We start from the raw sequence: 8,399 nt of genomic DNA on the forward strand, positions 1-8,399 counted from the left end.
CTTTTACCTTTATAATATTTGTTGCTAATTCTCGACAAAATCTCGAAATTCAGTAGTCTTTACGTTTAGAGTAAAGTCATTTTGCAAAATAATTTGTCATAAAATTAACGTGCTAATTCGAATGAATGTACTTTAACGTTTAACAAAGCAATTTTACGACGGTATCTAATTATCTTATCCTTTCTGATCATACAAACGCCGCCTTCCCTAAGAACTTCTATATTGCGGTGTACTATTTGTGCTGTAAAATATTTTCAGTGCGAAGAACGGAAGCCTGAGAATTTGTTTTGATAAGGACGTTAATCTATTAAAGGATGTAAATCTATTAAATTCACTTAAAGTTATGTTTTCCTCTGGAAATACTAATTATTATTAGTATTAGTGAAAAAAAGGCATAAGACGGATAAGAGTAAAATAATAAACCGAATAATTCGCGCGAAAGGAAATTAAATCTATTAAATGATATATGAAACATGATATTAACCTCGATTCTAATTTCATGAAAATGAATTATCTATCTTTTTTTTTATATGCGTAATTGCATGATAAAATAAGAAACGAACAGCTTAAAAATTTAATTATTTACTTCTAAAGTTATGCTTGTTATAACTACAATATCAAAACGCGATTATATTCGTTGGAGTTGGAAGTAATTATGCCAGATTTAATGAACGCAGTGATAATTATTAACGCGGGCAAGAAGTGCATTTAATCGCCGCGGATGAAAAACGTCCAACGTTAATCATGATTCTCATTCGATTTTCATTCTTTATTGCATTTTATCTGCGTTACTTCATTAATTTTGCATCTTAGTCGAAAGCTTGCGCGCGAATATATTAAATTCCATCGAATTAAGCTTCTTCCAAGAGTGCCGGTCGGTGAATTTAATCGTTCTCCGATTTAATCCGCAGATTCTTTTTTTTTATATCAATACTTTTATATCTACTTTATTATCCACGTTCTTTCTCGATTTATTCAAATATTCGTTATTCTGCAACTCATTCTGCAGAATCATCGCGTTATGTTTATATCTGCACGCATATCAAATGCTCAAATCTCAGCTCCTCGACATTGGCTTTTCCGTTTCTCTCGCTCTGACGTGGAATGCAGATTGCAGATTTCGTCCGACTCTCCACAACATGCAAATGTGTTCTCCTACGTGAGAGGCCACTAAGTGATTTACTTGTTTAATAATCTCCATTGAGCGTCAGAGTTTATGCCTCATTTGCGTAATGCAGGACGGCGTCCCGGGCGTCACACGCCACTCGCTGCTGCATCGGCCCGCAGGCGATTGTTAACAAGTTGCTGCAGACTCGAGAGAACTTGTTATGCCTGTTAAGCACTGAGATTACGGAGATCATTTGTAAATGTCTTCCTACACTTTTGTGATTGGAACGATCTCCGACATGAATGAATTTCGATGTATTTCATTTTATTTTTCTTCTTACTATGCTCGCTGGGGGCTCGATCAATCTTACTTCACGGGAGAAATTAGGATTAAAGAATTAGAAAGAGGATTAGGGGAAAAATGCTTTAGAGGGGGAGAGAAAGAGAGAGATTAATATTTTGTAAAATATGAAATTTATATTCTGAAAGAGAGGCATGTCTAGTAGGTAATGCTTCGCGTTTATTTTCACGATGAAAGTTTCTATGCGGAACTTGCAGCTACTACTTGTGGAATCTTCGGGAATGCGTGTTTTGAATTACGTTATGTATTTTCTGCGTGAAATGGCTCTTTGTAACTTTTAGAGCAAAATGTGTATATACAAGTAACTTTTGTGCTTATATCTATAGACTTCCTTTGTATAATGCAACCTCTTCAGGTTACATATCGTGTTGTATCTTTCGTATAAAATGGTAACATTATGCTAATATAGGTATAACACAAAAGAGAGAAAGAGATGGAAGGAAGGAAGGGAGGGAGGGAGAGATATGTGGCTTTTATCACTAAAGTTCTTTGTAATGATTATCCAAACGATCGATAGATGAATATGATCGATGTAGAATAGATAACCGGTCGCGTTATTATCATCAAAATGTGCCGTAGAAGTAAAAACAGTAAATGTGAAAGTCATACGAAGTTGAGAAAAGGGAAATTTCTTCTCGTTTTGATGCGACGTGGCTCTTATTTGGTGCTACCTAATCCCCGCGTTAAGGCGAGTCGATGGACGGATGACGGAAAACTCACGCTTCTGAAATACCGTTCAGATGCCAAGCGAATTTACCGTCAACTTAGCGAACGGGAGCGAAAAGTGAAGGGAGAGGGATGTTGAAGCGGCCAGGAAGAGAGCTGGAAGCGGTAGACGCGTCGTGGGAAGCGCCGTGAAATATTGCCTCTGGATTCTGCATCCACCATCCTACGCCCAACTTATCCCTTTTTGCCCCGACCGCCTCTCTGTCTACCGTCGTGCCCTCTTCCCTGGAGAACCCAGGGACCAGAAGTTAAGCGCGGTCGCGTTCATTTCACGTTGACGCGCTGTTATGCGGTAATGGAAGATTTTATTGGTCTGCCGTTGGGTAAGGGACGTCCGGATCTAATTTAAGTAACTGAGTTTCATTGACTTTGAAAGTCTCAGCCGTCGCGGATGTATTTATGGTCCTCGTTAACGTGTTCTCTCGCTGATCGATTACGATATAAATTGGAGCCTAAGATATTCATTATGTGAAAAGCGTACGTTACATATTCTTCATTGTCTTTATTTTTTACTCTTGTATAAATATTATTAACCTTACATGCAACAATACTTATGGGAATCTTTGTTTTTATTTTTTTTTTCATTAAATTTGTCGAGACTATGTGTGTAATGCGTGTAAATATTGGCGATTGCAATTCCTAAGTAGAACAGCTGAGCTATTTGACGTTAATCCATCTTGCTCGTTTTTTAAATTTATCTTGTTTCTTTACTGTCACATTGTCTTCGTCTTCCTGGTATCATTATATGGATTAATGAAACTTTCTCGCTGTGTTTTTCGATTTTCCGAAACTGACTGTACTTCAGAATAGATCAGCCTCGACTTTCTGAAATATTGCCGGCGAAATATTACCAGAAATAAGATCAGTTATCTTTCATGCATAACGGAATTCTACGAAATATTTTCTCCACTACTAGTTTAATCAATTTTAAATGTATTTGTATATTATAATAAGGCTCGTCTATTTTAATAAGGTTTTGTATTAATATTTTAACAATGACATGGTTTTACTTATGAGACTCCTATATACTATGTTGGAATTTCAAATTTTTGTGCGTCTTATTATTACCTTTAATTAATTTTAAATATTTTATTAAATTAATCAAATGAAAAGATGATGAGCGTTATAGCAGCCACTCTCGACATGATATAAAAAATTCTGTTATGCCGGTTTCCCACAAGGCGTGAACCATGAACGTGAACATAGACGTCAGCAGGTTTTTTTTCACAGGCGGGGACTTGAATTATACCCTCGCCTGGAAAAAATCCTGCTGACGTTTATGTTCACGTTCATGGTTCACGCCTCGTGGGAAACCACTAATCGACATTATGCATATTTGATTATATTTAATATTATGCGTGGGTAGAGCACGCGGTATTACGTGTGCATGATTTTCATGTGACGTCACGTATCCTTGGATAGGAGACGTTGATAAAAAACACAATTTTAGTTGTCTTACCGGTTATTCCAGTTCCTTAAGTAGAGCTAATGTTTCGATTGGAAAATTTATTTGATGAAGTACAACGTTTGATACGTTTTCCAATCGCTGAAGGCATCATGCCGATTGGCATTTATTTTGTTTTCCATGAAACCTTTATGCGCAACAACTATCCTATGATAAATTTTAAAATGTCAATCGGCATGGTCGCCTTCAGCGATTAGAAAATGCATTATCACACGTCGTTCTTCTTCAGACGAAAATTTTCCATTTTTTGAAATGCCATTTCTCCGCTTAATGAGTAAACTGGAATAAAATAATTGACTGTGTTGTGTTACCAACATCTCCTGTTTAAGGAGGCATGACGTCACATGCAAGTCATGCACATGTGATATCGCGTATGTAATTAATATCAAATATGCACACGCTGGACTTTTGCTGAGGGTGGTCATTACAACATTCGTCATTTTTTCATATTTTACCACAAACAAACTGTATTTGATATCATACAGTATTGATATTGCGATAAAAACAATTTTTTTAAACAATAATAAGAAAGAATAAATTTTTAAGTTAAAATTTTACTTCATAAAATTTTACTGTTACATAAAAGTTTTGTTTCTATCACAAGAGTTTAATTTTTTAAAACATGTTAGTAATTTTAATGATATGACAATGCTTTGGTACAGTACTGTGTTAACATGTATATTTTTGTAAATATTTATTAAAAAATTTATTATCACAATTATTTAATATCTTATTTGCATAATTAGCTATCGATAATTTTTATTAATCGATAATTGCTAATATACAGTAATGGTATTGCGTATAAAGTACAGTATTACACATCGGGCGATAAATTAATTGATGTGACTATCTCTATATGTGTTTCTTTTATCGATTACTTTATAAAGTATCCACGCACTTGCTATGTTTGGTACGATCGAAGATTTAAACTTTACTAAGGGAACTGGAAAGTTTATAGAATAGGATAATGCATTTTAGAAACACCTCAGAAGCCAGTTTCGCAATCTTGGAGTATCGAAGATATCGTAAACGCTTGGTTAGTTAAGCAATTTTAGATCAGATAACACTGTTACGATGGTGTCGACTTACTGACGAGGTGACGTGAAAACGCTACAGAAGCACTCTCAGAAGTTATCACTCTAGAAACAGGAACACAACTGGCGCTATCATAACGCGAGTACTTATTATAATGCCAATCATTCTTTATAGTTTATTAGAGTATATCTTTAAAGTTTATTGGAATACAGTTAAGAATAATAATGATGAGAGATAACGATTTGGTATTAGAAGTACTACTTTTGCGGTCATTTGTAGAAAAAAAAAATGTAAAGTATAATTTTTGTAATTGTATATTCCAAGCCATACCGATATTCACTGCCAGCTGAAACTATACAGTATATGTTACGTGCGCTATAGATTTCCAGCACTGGCAGTGAATATCGGAACGCACTCAGTTTAATAAGCGGAGCATTACTTATATCCTTCTCTATACAGAAGAACGCGTTATCAGTGAATGGTGACTGTAAAGAGAAGAGGGAATGTACGTTCTCTTTTTATTTCTTTGCACGTTGGTGTGTCGACAAAGGCCTCTCGCAATAATTATGTAGGTCTCGGTGAAATGGTTTAGTTTTTATATACAATGTAGTTTATAATGTCATGAACAAAAGATGTCACAGACACAAGGACTTAATAATGGATGTAATAATAAATGATATAAAAATGGTAAATTCGAGTCAAGCGCGAAAGTTGCAAATAAATTCAGAAAAAGATGAAATCAATACATTACACGTAGGTTAAAAAAATTGAATTGATTAGAAAAATCGTTTCGGCACATCTTTGGATCATTTTTAGCATACAATCGCAGAGTCATGATAAAAGAATCCATAGATCCAAGGAGAGAAGAGACATTTTTTTATTCAAATTTGTAATAACATTTTTAAAACAACTGATACATGTAGAATGTAAGGGATTGTAAACCAAAAATTGATTGTTTTTGATTGATTATTGTCGGAGTTTTATTATTTAGTGGTGTTAGATGTAGTCATTTTAATCTTTTGCTGATTAACAATAAGATTTGTATGATTAATAATAAAATCTAATCGTTTTCAAGGAATGTTTACAACCAATTTTAGATTTTTTTAATGATGTTTGAAAAGAAATTGCCCTGTCAATCAAATACATAATAGTGTTTATATTTTAAGAGATGGAATGTTGAAAGAAAAAATTGACATGAACTGAAATTAATAATGGATGATTTTTGTGCTATGATGCATTAAAGGTGTAAAATTTGTGCTTACCTCTTTACCTTAGATATCCATGAATAGCTAAAAAACTATTCATTATTGAACTCTTTGTGTCTATGACATCTTTTGTGTGTGTGTTCGCCATATTATAAACTACATTACGTATGAAAATTGACTCATTTTAACGGAATCCAATTTTTTATATAATTAAAGTTGGGGATTTTTTCTTTAACTCTCTGTCAGCAAGACACGACAGATTATATGAAACATTAGTGTGGTATTTACATGTGTGTCAAGTCATTTTAATTAAACATTTTATATTGATTCAAAAATTACGAAAATGTATGTAACCCAGTATAAATTGCGATGATATATTATTTCATAAGTATCTATTACTATTAAAATAAGAGTAAAACTTTTTGGAATGTGAGATGTATATCACATACGCATACATAATGTAAATGAATCAATAAACAAAAAGAGAACAGCATGTTCCTCTTCTATCGCAGTTCTACCATTCGCTGGCAACAACAAGAAGTTGGCAAATACTCTATCTATTCATTTTACGTCTGTGTGTAAAATACCCCGAAAAGTTTTACTCTATTATATTTGTTATTTGTTATGTAATATTATTACATATCAAATAGCGTTATACTGCAAACGAAATAAATAAATGGATACACGTAAAAATTGATTTAATATATTTCTCTGCTAGAAAATATTATCAATGTTTTTCTATTAAAAAACGGTATTATTATTATCATGTATTGTGTTTACCATTTACCATATATATACGTATAAGAATATATTTTTTCATTGTGAGACTTTAGGCGGTCATTTACATTCCTTATTTGTTTTCATATTACCTTAAAACTCACATTTTTTTGCCGAATCGTCCGAGATAATCGAAATGTATGATAATGCAGCACAAAATTGTTTCGTGCGCATCTCGCATGTGCATTTTTTCCGGGCGATTTCAAAGATGAGAAAATATTGTGAAGATCAATTTTGTTACAGCTTGTATATGTGCAAGGGAAATAAAAATAATGTAAATAAAGGTCAAATATTTAAAAGCAAAACTAGATGACCGATAATATTAATTATTTATTAATATACATATATAATATTTATATACATATAAAGCTCGTTTTGACTTGACTTAATCTTCTTTTTAGCCGTGCATAAATTGTAAACGAATTATAAATTATAAAAATAAAATTAAGTGCATAATGTTAATGGAGACGGATAACATAAATTAAAACTTTTCGCAGGATCTCATCTTACCAATAATTTAAAACAAAAACTTTTTCTTTACTGATGCAATACCAGAATAAACCGGTTAAATTAATGTTCAAAGAAATCAAACAATTTCCGCGGTTGATGACGAGAAACAGGTGCAATCAACATAATTAAAATGCAAGAGAATAAGTCCCAGTCAAAAGAATTGTGCATTATGTCTAAATTACAAATCATAAAGTTGAAATTAAATTTGAAGGTAAGATGTATCTATTGTATGAGTCAAAGTTAAAGAACAATAAAAATTGGTTCTTAATTTTGCCGTTGACTAAAGTAAAAAATCAATTTTTTTTTCTCTCTTGCATTTTAATTATATTGACTCAACCTATTTCTTGTCATCAACCGCAGAATTTTTTTGCTTTTCTTGGACATCAATTTAATCGATTTGTTATAAAATATTACATCAGTGAAGAAACATGTTTTGTTTTAAATTTAAATGTTGGTAACATGGGCTCCCGCAAAAAATTTTAATTTATATTATCCATCTCCGTTGACATGCGCTTAATTTTACTTTTATAATTTATAATTCGTTTACAATTTATTCATAGCTGAAGAGGACTAAGTCAAGTCGAAACATTTTAAGATTTACATGTATATAATTAATAAATAATTAATATTACCAGTCATCTAGTTTTGCTTGTTTTAAATATTTGATCTTTATTTATGTTATTTGCCAAAAGGAAATATTCTCATAAGCGTAGATGCGATACACTTGGCGCAGCAACACTTCCAGTTTCGTTACGGCGAAAAAATATAATTCAGCGTTACTCCACGTGCGTTTCTTTTTTGGCTGTTCTTTAAGAAGAACCTGCACATAAGTCAAGATATCAACGATAAATATGCCGCTAGGAAAATTGGTAGCAGTTGAAAACTGAAGTATTTGTAGGTACACACATGAAACATTTATGTTCAATCCTACCGAGGGATAGCGATATTAAATTTTTAATAGCAACGTTAGAAGTTCTATTTGCAATGAACAATACATTCAGTACCGAATCTCACCATTGAGCGTATTCAACAAAATTGAAAGTATCGATATGCTTCAAGACATTTATCTTTAATAATATTTGAATGATCTTTCGATTATGGTTTATGTTGTTAAATATCTTTGTCACATAAAAAAAATATATTAAATTTAATAAATATTTGTTTGTATAGTATTAACTAAATATTTATTTATGATAACTAAATATTTATTCTT

The 8,399-nt window shown here is 32.4% G+C and overlaps 2 protein-coding genes across 2 annotated transcripts in view; one reads left to right on the top strand and one right to left on the bottom strand.

Annotated features, from left to right (window-relative positions):
* LOC108747666 (facilitated trehalose transporter Tret1-like) overlaps nt 1–4,812 on the bottom strand; it is a 54,794-nt gene extending 49,982 nt beyond the window's left edge. The window contains exon 1 of the mRNA XM_018485278.1: nt 4,749–4,812. The gene's annotated coding sequence lies outside the window, so the exon portion shown is untranslated. The remainder of the gene's footprint in view (nt 1–4,748) is intronic.
* Nucleotides 1–8,399, top strand: part of LOC108747669 — a 171,909-nt gene that overhangs the window by 108,188 nt on the left and 55,322 nt on the right. The gene's annotated exons all lie outside the window — the stretch shown is intronic.

This window comes from Trachymyrmex septentrionalis, unplaced genomic scaffold (assembly GCF_001594115.1).
Source record: "Trachymyrmex septentrionalis isolate Tsep2-gDNA-1 unplaced genomic scaffold, Tsep1.0 scaffold20, whole genome shotgun sequence".
NCBI lineage: Eukaryota > Metazoa > Arthropoda > Insecta > Hymenoptera > Formicidae > Trachymyrmex > Trachymyrmex septentrionalis.